General features: G+C 37.7%; 1 pseudogene; it reads left to right on the top strand.

Annotated features, from left to right (window-relative positions):
• Nucleotides 1-9,250, top strand: part of LOC126719601 (uncharacterized) — a 38,180-nt pseudogene extending 28,930 nt beyond the window's left edge.
• The last annotated feature ends 5,510 nt before the right edge of the window (nt 9,251-14,760 follow it).

Raw genomic sequence — 14,760 nt, 5'->3', positions numbered from 1 at the left:
TGTCGAGGCAAGCATCCATGCACTGAAGCTATGCCATGATGTCCTCTAGAGTCACTCTGCTCATAGAATAGGAGGGAGCGGATGTGGATGGAGCAGAAGGAGTGGGAGGAGCTGCCGTACCGGACCGCCTCGATCGAAACTGCGCCTTGCTCCATTTAACGGTAGCGTAGTCAATGGCACACATAACGGGGAAGTGGTTGGAAGATGGAAAAGGAATAGAAAAATGGCATAAATTCCGCGTGATAGTTGAAGGAAAAATGATCTTATCACGGGTAGCCGTATCCCTATACGCATCTATAAGAGAACGAATGAAATGTGTAGGAAAATCTATAGGAAGGTGCTCTAACAAAGAAAGCAAAAATTGAGTACGAGGCTCTGTAATAGAGTTATAGCGAGAGAGTGGGCACAAAATAAAAGTCATCACCATGTTCATGAATCTAGGACCTTTAGTACAAAGGCCTTACATGGTGTAAATTGACGATCACCCCAATCAGAAATGCGCTCACAGAAAGCGAAAATCATCTCATCTTTGGACACAGTCCTCAAACGCTTACAACTGGGGTAATCAGGATGCTCTACCCTCGGAACACGGAGTACATCAAATACCAACTCCGGTGTGACAACAATGCGCGTACCTCGAATGCGAGTATGAAAGAGAGGTACTGAAGAATCAATTCCATGCATGTTGGAGTAAAATTCCTGGATCAACACTGAAGGACATGTGACTGGGACGTCACACAGTGACTCCCAACCTCGACTGTGAATGACATTAGGTAGATTAGTATGGGCGAAGTCCGCCAAAATGACTCGGCGTTCCGAATGAACACGTCGTCGAGAAAAGTTCTCCGAGAAGTCCTTTCGGGCATCCTCATCACGGAACCGGATAGAAAAAGGGGTTAGATAAGAAGATGAAGTGGAGGCCCTATAACTCAAAGGGTTCTGGAACGAAGCAGACTTACGTTTTAGGGCCATTGATGCACTAACGTAAACAAGAGAGAGAGGGGGAAGAAAGAGACAATAAGAAAAAGCTCTAAACAGTTCAAATATATAGAAATATACTGAATGTAAGGTACGTATGCATGAAAATGCATGAGCATGTGACGTGCAAAGTAAAAAGCATCATGGGCTCAGCCCAATCCAAATCTACCAGCACACAATCAGTTTAACATATATAACACACATCTAAATGCATGAAAATATAGTTATAATGCATGTGTGATGCAATGCATGAAGTTAAAAGATCATTTAAACAAAAACCCCAAAATTTTTCAAAAACCCCAAAACCTAGGTCTAAATGCATGAAATGCATGAATAATGAGAGAAAAAGAGATCATACCAAGTGATTTGAAGCAAGGAAAGGCTGAAAATCACGTGGATTGAAGGTTTTGACAGAAAAGAGAGTGTTTGGGAGGTGAATAGGCGCAGATAGATCGAGAAAATGAGGATTGGATTGCATTGAAACCTATTTATAAGTGTTCAGTAATTCTCGACAAATAAAGGTGTCGAGAGGTATCAAGACAGGTGTCGAGGAAACAAAGCATCGACAGATGAAGCTATCCAGGAGCTGTCGAGGGACAATTCAACAAAAGCTAAAAAAAAGCTCGATCGATCCACCAACTGTCAAGAAGCTATCGAGGGTCCAGGAACTTTCTCGATCGATCCACCAGCCGTCGAGATAGCTATCTAGATTACGATAAGAAATAGCTTAAGATCTCGACAGATAGGCCAGATGCTGAGGTTGCTTAAATACAGTTTTTCAAGAAGGGAAAAACACAGATGTAAGGTTGAATTTTATCAACCATCTTTTTGGCTTTATTCCGTGCCAAATTTGCTTGTATTTTAGCAATTAGTAACCCTGTATCTAGGTGGGAATCATGTAAGGGTAGTGAGTGAGAAAGTGTGAAGAAATGCTCAAGATTGTGCAAAGATGCAGAGACTCGCAGTTGGAACTCGTGGGTGACTTGCAACTGGCAAGCTGCCATAACTGGCACACATGTGAAGCATGCAGAGGAGCTGAAGAGTCATGCCAGCTGTTGCACTACAAGACGAAAGTCCCAGGCTGGCCAAGCCGTTAGCTCGCGGCTTGAACTTGTGACTCAGCCCAGTCGCTAGACCACCCTGTTTGGGAAAAATTTACTCTTCGCATTCCTTTCTCACCCTACTATATATAAACCCTTATACCCACGATATTCAGAGAGCTTCCAAAGAGAATTTTGAGAGAGAAACACTAGAGAAAAACAAGAATGATTCATCCACAATCTTCATATAGAGACTCTTCAAATTCCTCTACTCTCTTCCTCTCCATTGTTACATCCTTGAGAGGTACATTACCAAAACCTTTTCTTACCATACCCATATCTATGAGAAGGCCGTTTGGTGTTTGGGAAGCAGTTAGGAAGGGACCAATTTCATATTGGTTGATGTCAAGTAACGGAATCCGGTAAGTTAAAGAAGAAATAGGTTCGGCGTAACCTCGTTGGAGTAGGAGCTTGGAGAGCTTAGGTACATTGGGTAGATTAGGCTTGGAGGGTCTTCTGTTGTTCATGTATCCCAACTACATTCTTTAGTGGATTGTTTACCGCTTGGAGGTCAGCGGAGAGGTTTTACGCGGAGGACTTCGGTTTCCTCTTCAATAACACATCGTTGTGTTGTCCTTGTGTTTGCATCTCTCTTCCTTTAATCTTTGCCATTTAATTTCTACTGTGGATGTGATTTTGTTTGATTTAAATTGTTTATCAATTCTGTATTAAGCTTATGTTCATATTCTGCACATTAATTGTTTGTTATTAAGTTTGAATTGGTAATTTGTTAATTGGAGGTCTAAACGTTCATAGTGTTTTATACACTAATTGAAATTTCAACAGATATGAATGCAATCAAGCATGCAACTCAACCAATGATTCAATCAACATTTTAAACTCTCAACAACAATTTTAAGCACAGAGATCCCAAAACACACACACACACACTAAACAAGTCTAACCAAATTTATATTTCTAAAATAAGTTAGGACAGTTTAGTGAACATACATTAATACATGTAAACCTTGTGATGGCCAAATCACATTGTACCTGCATATGTATCAAGAGTAGCAAAGAATATTACATGTTGTATGTGAAAAACACAAGATTGCATAAGTGTATACATGTAATGCACACATAAAAACACAAGTAATAGAATCACTTGAAAGCAAAAACACAAGTAATGCACACATAAAAACAAGAAGGGGGAAAGAGAAAAGTGATAGAATTAATTGGAGCCCTTTTCCTTCCAAGCCTTGGAAGAACCTTTTCTTTGAGTGAACCCTTGAACTGACGGTGAAGGGGAAGAATTGAAACCGTACAAGTTCGAAAGGAACATGAGGGTTTTGAGAAGATCTCCAAGAGGAACAAGAGAGGATTAAAGCTGATTCTGGCTTCCAAATGCTATCAAGTTGTTGCTCTATTGAGTGGCTAACCACTTATAGCAATTTGGTCGAGTATGACCAGCAACTCCACAATAATGACAGAGATGCTGCTTCTTTTGTTTAGGCTTTTGAAAGTTAGCCTTCTTAGCCCTAGGGTTTTTAGCTTCCTTCTTATCTTGCTCAGGAGGTGCTCCTAAGATAGATTTGCCTTTGTCTATGTTCTCACTAGCTAAATCAGTTTTAACATCATTGTTCTCAATTTCAACATTATTATTAGGAGGAACAAAAACAGTAGTACTAGTGGAAGTGATATTAGAAGAAGAGAGACCATACCCTAAACCTATTCGATCAGAAGCAGATTTTTGAAGACTGAGCATTTCATCAAGCTTTGCACTTGAAGTCCTCTCCAATTGAGCTCTGACTTAAAACAGCTCCGTTTCAAGCTTCTTGGTCTTCTTAGCCAAGAAATTGTTCTCGAACCTCAGTGCTCCAATAGTTTGATTAGCTTCATCAAACTTTGTGGAAAGCTCTTCATGATCAAGTTCCACATCACTGAGCTTCTTGGTGGTCAACCTATAAAGTTTCTCATGTTTCTAAGAAAGCTTGTATAATTTCTCATAGGCTGTATGGATATCATCTTGATCATCCATCTTCTCAAACTTGAACTCCATCAATTCCTCTTCTTCATCCATATATTCAACAATCCCCTCTGTAGGATTGACAGTGGCAGTGAAGGCATTCAGGATTCCGTCATCCTCATTGTCAGAATCATCCTCAGGCTCGGTGTTGCTCAAAGTAGCAGCAAGTGCCTTGCTCTTCCCAATGCTCTTGAGATATGTAGGACATTCCTGTTTCATGTGACCGAATCCTTAACACCCAAAGCACTTAGGTCCTGTGGGAACAGTGTATTGACCGCCATCCTTAGCATCCTTCTTCGCTTTGTCTTGGCTCTTGAACTGAGAAGAACTGGATTGCCTACTTCAATCTTTGTAGCATCCTTCTTCATGAACTTCTTGAATTTCCTGGTGATGTAGGACTTCATCTTAGAATCTTCATCGTCTGAAGACTTATCCGTGTCACTGCTTTTGGCCTTCAGTGCCATGCTCTTGCCTTTATCCGATTTGCCAATTTTAGTTAACCCTAAGTCGTAGGTCTGTAGATTGCCAACCAGCTTTGTCAAAGGAATCTCGTCAATATCCTTTGATTCCTCGATCGCCGTGATCTTTCCATGGAATCTACTCAAACACAACAAGGTTTTATCTTTTTCTTTATTTCAAAAATCAGCATGTATTAAAAAATCAGATTTGTATCTTAAGAAAGATACAAATCAGTTTTGATTTGAGAGAAATTCAGATATGGGTCTCATAAAGATGCAAATCCATTTTTGTTTGAAGAAAAACTCAAATCCACATCTTTCTGCAGATCTGTTTTTAGCTTAAGAAAAATTTAGATCTGCATCTAAGAAAGATGCAGATTTGTTTTGTTTGAAGAAAAATAGTTGACTACATGCAGATCTTTAAAATTAAGAAACAGATTATATCAACAATAAAGAAATCAGGAAAATGTTTTGATAATATGAATTAACAAATCAGGACATGGATATTTAAAACAATAAAGCATGCATCATCATGATGGAAGAACATAAGAACAAAAGGGTTAGAAAGCAACCTCTTGCATGGGCACTCTTCTACTTGAGAAGATGTTTTAGGGTTCAAAGAAACTTGTTCAGCTATCTTTGAAACCTAAAAACCCTAATTCTTCTAGCAAATCTCAAAGAGGATCAATTAATCTCAGCAATTTGTGAGTCTCCAAAACGTATGCCTCTTAGAGCATAAAAAAAAAAGGTGTTTCTTTCAAGAGGGTGAAAAGTGTGCTCTCCCTGGGGGGGTGAAAGGTGTGCTCTCCCTGGGGTCAAAGGTGTGCTAAATTATGAGATGCTTTCTTTATTTATAGAGGTTGGAATCATGAAAAACGTATGGGGGAAAATCCTAAAAAAAAAGAGATTTGGATAAGAGTAAGCTGATTTTTCAGATGAGAACCGGTTTCGTATTTTGATCACATCTCTTTTCTCAAACTTTGACTAAGCTGAAATTTTGAAAGCTGAAGGAAAATTCGATTCTCTACAACTTTGCCAGAAATAGCCTAGTCCTAATTTTGAGTTCTACTATGCCAAAAGTACCTTGGAACGTGAATCTGAAATCTGTTACTTGATTAGCACGTTTTTGAAGTGTTTTCCAACTCTAAGACTGTATTTGGACGAATTTCAGAGTTATTTTCTTGACAAACCTCATTCCAAAGTGATAATTATGACTTTTAAAATAATTATTTTGAATATGATTATCCCAAAAGCTTAATTATCCACAGTCTTTAAATATTATCAGCTTATTTATTTTAATCCAATTCAACAAATCTTACTTTAAGAAAAATACTGCACCAATCACATAAATTCATTTAATTAATTTTAATCATCAACCAATCAAAATTAATTTCAAGTAATCACACGTGATTGGTTTCATCCTATACAATGCATGCTGACCTTGCAAACTTGATCATGCAATATCTTTCGATTCGACGGTCCGATTTGGAAACTGGGCATACCGTCACGACTGTTAGAATCTCAAGATCATTTTCATGATATGCAATGAATGAATTAATGCATGTAATGCAAGAAAAAATTGATGTATATGATGCAAGAACAAATGATGCATGTGATGCAAGAATGAATTTTTTTTTTGTACATGGATGGTCACTCCAGTCATCTTCCTAATTAAATCATGGATGCAAAATTGAGTGTCTACACTTGGGGCAAGTGTGAATCTTTTTCCATATTTAGTGTATGAGCAATTAGGTCTAGGTGAGTTAAAATCCACTTCCATAATTTTACAACTTGCCAATCGATCTGTGATTGTTCCAAAGGGTGTTGTTGAAGATGTTTTGGTTCAAGTGGACAAATTTTATTTTCCTGTTAACTTTGTTATTTTGGACATGCATCCTGCTTCTAATACTAATTCTCAAATATTTGTGACTTTAGGACGCCCATTTCTTGCAACTTTTAATGCATTGATAAATTGTAGAAGTGAAGGATTAAAATTATCTTTTGGGAATATGACCCTTGAGCTTAATATTTTTAATACTTGTAAGCAACCTAGGGATGAAGAGGATGTGCATGAAGTTGAGTTAATTGAAACACTTGTTCAAGAACAATTCAACAAAACATGTTTTTCAGATCCATTAGAAGCTTGTCTAGTCAATTCATGTGATTTTAATTTTGATGAGAATTCCGAAATTGCCTACATTCACTGTCTTTTGGAATCTGCATAGGAATTGGAAGCGAGCAATTGGAAATTGAAATATGAGGAGTTGCCACCTCGTGAGATGAAGTTGTTGCCATCTAGTGAGCAAGTACCAAAATTGGAGTTAAAGCCCTTGCTCATTGAGCTCAAGTATGCTTTTCTAGGAACCGATGAGATTTTTCCTATGGTAATATCTTCTAAACTTGACTCTTTGTAAGAAGGTAAGTCATTAAATGTTTTGAGAAAACATAAGAGTGCCATAGGATGGAACATAGCTAACATTAAAGGAATTAGCTCATTGGTTTGTACTCACAAGATTTATTTAGAGGACAATGCTAAACCATCTAAGGAGATGCAACTTAGGTTGAATCCTACAATGAAAGAGATAGTTAGGACCGAAGTGCTTAAATTGTTAGATGTGGGTATCATATACCCCATCGTAGATAGTAAATGGGTAAGTCCTACTCAAGTGGTGCTTAAGAAATTTGGAATAACTGTGATAAAAAATGAGAATAATGAGTTAATTCCAACTCATGTCACCACAGGATGGCACATGTGTATTGATTATAGAAAATTGAATGCAATCCCTAGGAAAGATCACTTCCCTTTACCTTTCTTGGATCAAGTTTTAGAGAGAGTGGTTGGTCATGAGTACTATTGGTTTTTAGATGGGTATTCTGGGTACTATCAAATTGAAATTGCACTTGAAGATCAAGAGAAAACCATATGTACTTGTCCTTTTGGTACTTTTGCATTTAGGAGGATGCCATTTGGTTTATGTAATGTACCTGCCACTTTTCAAAGATGCATGCTAACTATTTTTAGTGACATGGTAGAGCATTATTTAGAGGTTTTCATGGATGATTTTTCTGTGTTTGGTGACTCTTTTGATGAATGCCTTTCTAATTTGCAAAAAGTCTTAACTAGGTGTGAGGAAAATAATTTACTATTAAATTGGGAAAAGTATCATTTCATGATCACAAAAGGATTGTATTGGCTACATTGTTTCTTCAAAAGGCATAGAGGTGGATAAAGCAAAAATTGAGTTGATTGCTAATTTGCCTACACCTAAGACTATTAAAGATGTGAGATCATTCCTAGGACATGCTGGATTTTATAGGAGGTTCATAAAAGACTTTAGTTTCATATCTAGACCTACATGTAACCTCCTAACAAATGACACTCCCTTTGAATTGACCCAAGCTTGCCAAGAAACTTTTGATAAGCTAAAAGGCATGCTTACCACTGCACCTATCATGCAACCACCAAATTGGACTTTACCTTTCGAAATTATGTGTGATGCAAGTGATTATACGATTGGAGTTGTTTTAGGGCAAAGAAATGATAAAAAATCTCATGTATTTTATTATGCAAGTAAGACTTTGAATGAAGCTCAAATGAATTATTCTACAACTGAAAAAGAGTTACTTGCTATGGTATTTGCCTTAGATAAATTCTGTTCATATATTCTTGGCTCTCTTCTTGTTGTTTTCACTGAGCATGCAGCTTTAAAATATCTTCTTTCAAAGAAGGATGCAAGGCCATCATTTTTGCAAATCTTGTGAGTTTTGTCAAAAGTTGGGAGGAATAACTCGTAGAAATATGATGCCTTTAAACCCATGATGCCTTTAAAAAAATTTTGATTGTTGGGGCATAGATTTCATGGGTCTGTTTCCTCCTTCTTTTGGATATCTTTACATTCTAGTGGCTGTAGATTATGTTTCAAAATGGGTTGAGGCTATTCCTTGCAAAAAGAATGATCACAATATTGTTTTGAAATTCTTAAAGGAAAATGTTTTGTCAAGGTATGGCATCCCTAGGGCAATTATTAGTGATGGGGGCTTGCACTTTTGTAACCGACCTTTTGAGGCATTAATGAGAAAATATTGCAAAACACACAAGGTTGCCACCCCATATCACCCACAAACAAGTGGACAAGTTGAGCTTAAGGGAGATTAAACAAATTTTGGAAAAGACAGTTAACCCAAATCGTAAAGATTGGTCTTTGAGGTTGAATGATGCACTTTGGGTGTACCGCATTGCCTATAAAAATGTTCTTGGTATGTCTTCCTATAGAATTGTTTATGGTAAAGCTTGTCACTTGCCTGTGGAATTAGAACATAAATCATATTGGGCAATAAAGATGTTTAACTTTAACTTAGACAAGGCTAGTTCATTGAGAAAATTGCAATTGAATTAGTTGGAAGAAATTCGGCGTGATGCATATGAGAATTTTAAGATTTCTAAAGAAAGAATGTAGGTTTTTCATGACAAAAAAATTTTAAGGAAATCTTTTGAACCATCTCAAAAAGTTCTTTTGTATAATTCTAGGTTACATTTGTTCCCTGAAAAATTGAGATTTAGATGGACTAGACCTTTCATTGTTAAAAATGTTTTCCCCCATGGTGCCATAGAAATTGAAAATCCTAAGAATGGTAACATATTTAAGGTGAATGGACAATGTCTTAAGCCACTTCTTGAGAATTTTTCACAAGAGGAGGAATCCATTAATTTGGAGGATCCCATTTATCAAGACTTGCCAAGCAATTAGCATTCGTGTTTGTGTCATAGTTTAGATTTTTTTTTTCTTTTTTCTTTTTATTACTTTTATTCTTTTGTTTTGTAACCCCTTTTGCAGGTGTTAAAGTTTTTTTTGTTCATTTTTGTTCATCTCTTCAAGGTACTCTCTGTAATCTTTACTCTTTATTGTTTTTCCTTGTTATCATTGAGGACAATGTAAGTTTTAGGTTGGGGGGAGGAACTTGAGATGATTTGCATTGGTTTATTTTATGTTAATTTTTTTTTTGGGGGTTGTTTTTAGTGATTTTTGTTTGTTTTTTTTTTTTTAAGTCCAACTTTCAACCAAAAAAAAAAAAAAAGAAAAAAAAAAAAGAAGAAGTGTTGCTTTAGCAAGAATTTTAAGTCAAAGTTATTTATGCTACTTCTATCTAAAGAATTCCACTATTTTCATGCTCAACTATTATGCACATGCACTTTAGCCACATGAACATGTTTCTTGGTTGAGAGATAGAGATGACTTTGAAAATTTTGAAAATGAAATGTAGAAACTATAACCCAAGTGAGTTCTTGAGCCATTCATTTTTTTAGAGGGTTATTTTCTTTTGATCTCCTTTTTCATTTGGAAGCACGTAACTTTGTTGTTACTTAGTCTCATTATTCTTTCATTTGGTCGAATGCTAAGAATTCATCAATTTTATGCCACACTTGAATATGTTAAAGTCATGGATTTTAAAGAAGTATCCCAATCCTTAAGAGTTTCTTTACAGTTTTTAGAGTTTTATTTGTGTTATGGCTTGCTAGAAGCTTTGCTAAGGCAAAAGGTGAAACCTAACCGTTTATTGATATGTTCTTAACAATTATTTGTTGGTTTTAATGCTTATGTTATTATGTTTTTTTTATTGATTTACTCATCTAGTAAAGCATTTAGTTCTGTATAATTCTTTCATTTATCATAGACTCCAAACACGTTAAATGCTTAGTATTCCCTATGAACTAATTCACTAGTTTTGTTTTGCCTAAAATCAATCAATTTCAAGAAACTACCTTAGACAATTAATTCTTAAGTTTTTATTGTTAAATCATCCGACTAAGATCATCCTTTGTATGAATTTTAGTTGAGTTATCAAATAAATATTGTTAAGACTACCAATAGATGTGTTGTATGTGGATCCCTAAACCTTAGCACCTTAATATATTGTTATTTTCTCTCAATTTAAATTAACTTTACTAAACCATCAAAAATCTCTTCAATTAAACTTTATTATTTTAGTTTTATTCTCTTGTGGTTTGCTAATCAATTCCCTTTTCCCAGTGGATTTGACCTCGAATTTATTGAGTTATTATTTCGCGACAATCTTGCACTTGGGAGCATTATTTAAGTCGCAACAGTGGGCCACCCTAAAGCTTATTAGTTCAACCTCTGCGAGTATCACTGTATCGTTTCCATATACTAACTTGAAAGTAGTTTCTCCTATGGGAGCCCTTACTGTTGTCATGTATGCCTAAAGGACTCTAGGTAGCTCAGCAGGCCATATCACCTATGCCCCCTCAAGCTAAGTCTTGATTATTTTAAGCAATGATTGGTTTACAACTTTTGCCTGCTCGTTTGCCTGGGGATGGGAAGGTGAGGAGTAGTTAGGGACAGACCTAGGATTCGAAGTCAAGGGAGGCAAATATAATTTTTCTTGGGCTTATTTTCAAAAATCTTAAATATATACCTACTATTTAATATTTTTTTAAAAAATTGGGGGGGGGGGGACCACAGCCCCCCTCAACCTCAACATGGTTTCGTCCCTGGGAGTAGTGATTCCTAATTCTAAGTTGTTCACAAAATTCTCTGAAAGGTGTGTTGTTGAACTGTCATCCATTGTCTGAGACGAACACCCTAGGAATTCCAAAGCGGCAAATGATGTTCTTCCAAACAAAGCTTCAGACGTTTTGTTCAATGATCTTTGCTAAGGCTTTGCTTCCACCCATTTAGTGAAATAATCAATTCCCACCACTAAGAATTTCATTTGCCTGGTTCCCATTGAAAAATGACCAAGGATGTCAAGTCCCCATTAGGCAAAGGGCTAAGGGGCTGTCATCGGTGTTAGATACTCCATTGGTGGTCTAGGTATGTTACTAAAGTGTAGACATTTGTCACAAGCCTTGGCATCTACTTGCATTGATGGCTAATAGTAACCTGTGCAAACTATCTTGTGGACAAGGGACCTTGCTCCTGAATGATTTCCACATGCTCCTTCATGTAGGTCTCTTATGATGTAGTGAGACTCGTCTAGAGTCAAGCATCTTAGGTAAGGCTGAGAAAACCCCTTTTATACAATACCTCATCCATGAGGACGAATTTCGCTGCTCTAACCCTTAGCTTCCTTGCTTCTTCTTTATCTTCAAGGAGGAGTCCATCTTTGAGATAGGACATGATTGGCATAGTCTAGTTAGCTTCTCTATCTATCTAATGCACCTCGAGAACATCTATACTTGGGATGTATTGGACTTTAATCTGTTCATCAACCAATTCGTCTGCAATGGCTATTTTAGCTAGACTATCTGCTTCCGTGTTTTCTTCCCTTGGAATTTGATGGAACTTTGTCGTTGTGAAGCCTTTGATGCAATGCTTGACTTTGCTCAAATATCTTTAATCGTTCTTCCTTGGCTTCACACATTCCATTCACCTGACCTATGGTCAGTTGTGAATCTCCTTGAACGACCATTGATTTGGCTCCTAATGCCTTAGCCAAATCTAGGCCCTTAATAAGAGCTTCATACTCAACTTCATTGTTTGTCGTCGAGAACTGTAGATGAGCGGCATACTCTAGACGATCTCCTTCGGGTGATTGAAACATTTCTCCAACTCCTCCTACATGTTGAGTGGATGAACCATCCACATAGACGATTCATTCTTTAGCCCCCTAGTCTCTAGGCTACTAGTCATGGGCTAGAGTGAACTTTGCAATGAAATCTGCAAGTGCTTGGGTTTTTATTGCTTCTTTTGGTCGATACCTTACGTCAAACTCACTAATTTCAACTACCCACTGGATTAGTCGTCCAATTGCTTCTAGCTTGTCCATGGCCTTCTTGAATGGATGATCTGTCAGGACGTTGATGATATGAGCTTAGAAGTAAGATTTAAGCTTCCTTACTGCTATCACCAACAAAAAGGCCAACTTCTCTATAGGGCCTATCGTCCTTCAACTCCTCTTAACGCCTTGCTGGTGTAGTAGACGAGCTTCTGTGCCTTTCCTTCTTCTTTGACTAAGGCTGAGTTCACTGCATAAGGAGAAACTGCTAAATAGAGGTATAGTTCCTCACCTGGCTTGGACAGGCTCAACAAAGGAGTTGTTGTGAGATACGTCTTGAGTTCTTCGAACGCTTGCTGACACTCGTCCATTCGAATGCTTACCTTAACACCTTAAAGAATGGTAAACACTTGTCAGTAGCCTTTGAGACAAATCTGTTAAGAGCTGCTACTTGTCCATTAAGACTTTGCTTTTCTTTGACATTCTTTGGTGGCTCCATGCTTAGTATTGCTCGAATCTTATCAGGGTTTGCTTCAATTCCCCTTTGTGAGACCATGAAACCAAGGAACTTTCCTGATGAAACTTCGAAGGCGCATTTGCTTTGGTTCAGCTTCATGTTATATCGTTTAAGCATGTTAAAAGTCTCCTGGAGGTTGTCCAGGTGCTGTGTCTCCTTTGCGCTTTTAACTAGCATGTTGTCCACATATACTTTAATGTTTCAGCTAATTTGTGGACGAAACATATGATCAACCAGCCTTTGATAAGTAGCCCCTGCATTTTTCAAACCAAAAGGCATTACTTTGTAGCAAAACAAACCTTGGCTTGTAATGAATGATGTTTTCTCTTGGTCTGCCTTGTCCATTTTGATCTGGTTATACCCTGAGAATACATCCATGAAGCTTAGCAATTGGTACCTAGCTATTGAATCTACTAGCTAAGTCAACGCGTGGAAGGGGATAACTATCCTTGGGGCATGCTTTGTTCAAATCTTTGAGTCCACGCACATACTCCATTTGTTATTAGCTTTTTTTACCATCACTACATTTGCTAGCCAATCAGGGTAGTAGACTTCATGGACGAACTCTGCTGTTACCAACTTCTGGACTTCTTCTTTGATGGCATTGTCTCGTTCTAGGGCGAACACTCTTCTCTTTTAACGGATGGGCTTGTAGGACGAGGACACATATATAATGGTGAGTAATCACACTTGGGTCAATCCCAGACATGTCTTCATGGTTCCAAGCAAACACATCCTTACTTTTTTTAAGGAATTGGACAAGATCTTGCTTCGTCTTCTCCCCCATGCTTGTTTCGATTCTAGTAAACTTATCTGGGTTAGATTCTTCCAAGGGAATCTCTTCCAATAATTCAATTGGCTTGGCAACTATTTTTCTTTCTTCAATATTCATCGTTTGCATCTGCTCGTCCATTGCTAACATAGCCAAGTAACATTCTCTAGCTGCCAACTAGTCTCTTTGTACTTCTCCTATGCCATATTTCGTTGGGAATTTAACGAAAAAGTGATAAGTAAATGTTGCAACTCTTCAACTGTTCAAAGTTGGTCGTCCTATGATGGCATTGTATGAGGATGAGTAATCTACAATGAGGAAGTTCACTTCCTTATTAATCTGTCATGGGTAAGAACCGACCACGACTGGTAGGGAAATGGTGCCCACTGGTAGAACCTTCATTCCTCCAAACCTAATCCGAGGCACATTCACTAGCTAAAGTAATTTCTTACTAATCCTCATCTGTTGAAAGGTCGGATAGTAGAGGATATCTATAGAACTCCCATTATCTACTAACACTCTTCTTGTTTGCAATCGTCAAAGTAATAACGATCGCATCGTCAAGAGGATGATGTAATCTCCTCGCATCTTCATCTATGAAAGTGATAGCTGGCTCATTTGCCTTGGACGTCCTTGGCGAGTGGCTAGTGAGTTGAACATTTTGAACCACTTGTAAATAAGTCTTTTTGGCTTTGGATGAACTTCAAGTTGATGTTCCTACCACAATAACCATTATTTCTTTAAGTGGTTGACGCACTGGTTCTTCTACTTTACCCTTTAATGATAGCCTTTCATCCTTGTGATCTCATCCAAGGAAATTCTTCAACTTTCCCTACTTGATAAGAACTTCAATTTGCTGTTTTAAGTCGTAACACTAGTTCGTGTCGTGTCCATGATCTCGATGAAAATGACAGTACTTGCTCTTATTTTGTTTACTAGGATCCCCCTTCATCTTCTCTAGCCACTTCAAGGATGGGTCACCCTTGATCTGCATCAGCACTTGGTCAAGCGGAGCTTTCAAGGGCATATAGCTCGAGTACCGTCCTGAGGACGATCCTGCTTTCTTGCCATCTCTATCTCTCTTTTCTCCCATCTTGGCCTTCTTTGGACGAGGGCCCTACTTTGGATGATGTGCATACTCAGCATTTGCTCGTTCAGCCTTTTTCTTCTGCTTAGCAATGATCGCGTCTTTTGCATTCATGAAACTTTAGGCTGAATGAATCAACTCGGCC

Source organism: Quercus robur, chromosome 3 (genome assembly GCF_932294415.1).
Source record: "Quercus robur chromosome 3, dhQueRobu3.1, whole genome shotgun sequence".
Lineage (NCBI taxonomy): Eukaryota > Viridiplantae > Streptophyta > Magnoliopsida > Fagales > Fagaceae > Quercus > Quercus robur.
Note: the sequence above shows the minus strand (reverse complement) of the source record. Positions and strands in the feature narration are given on the sequence as shown.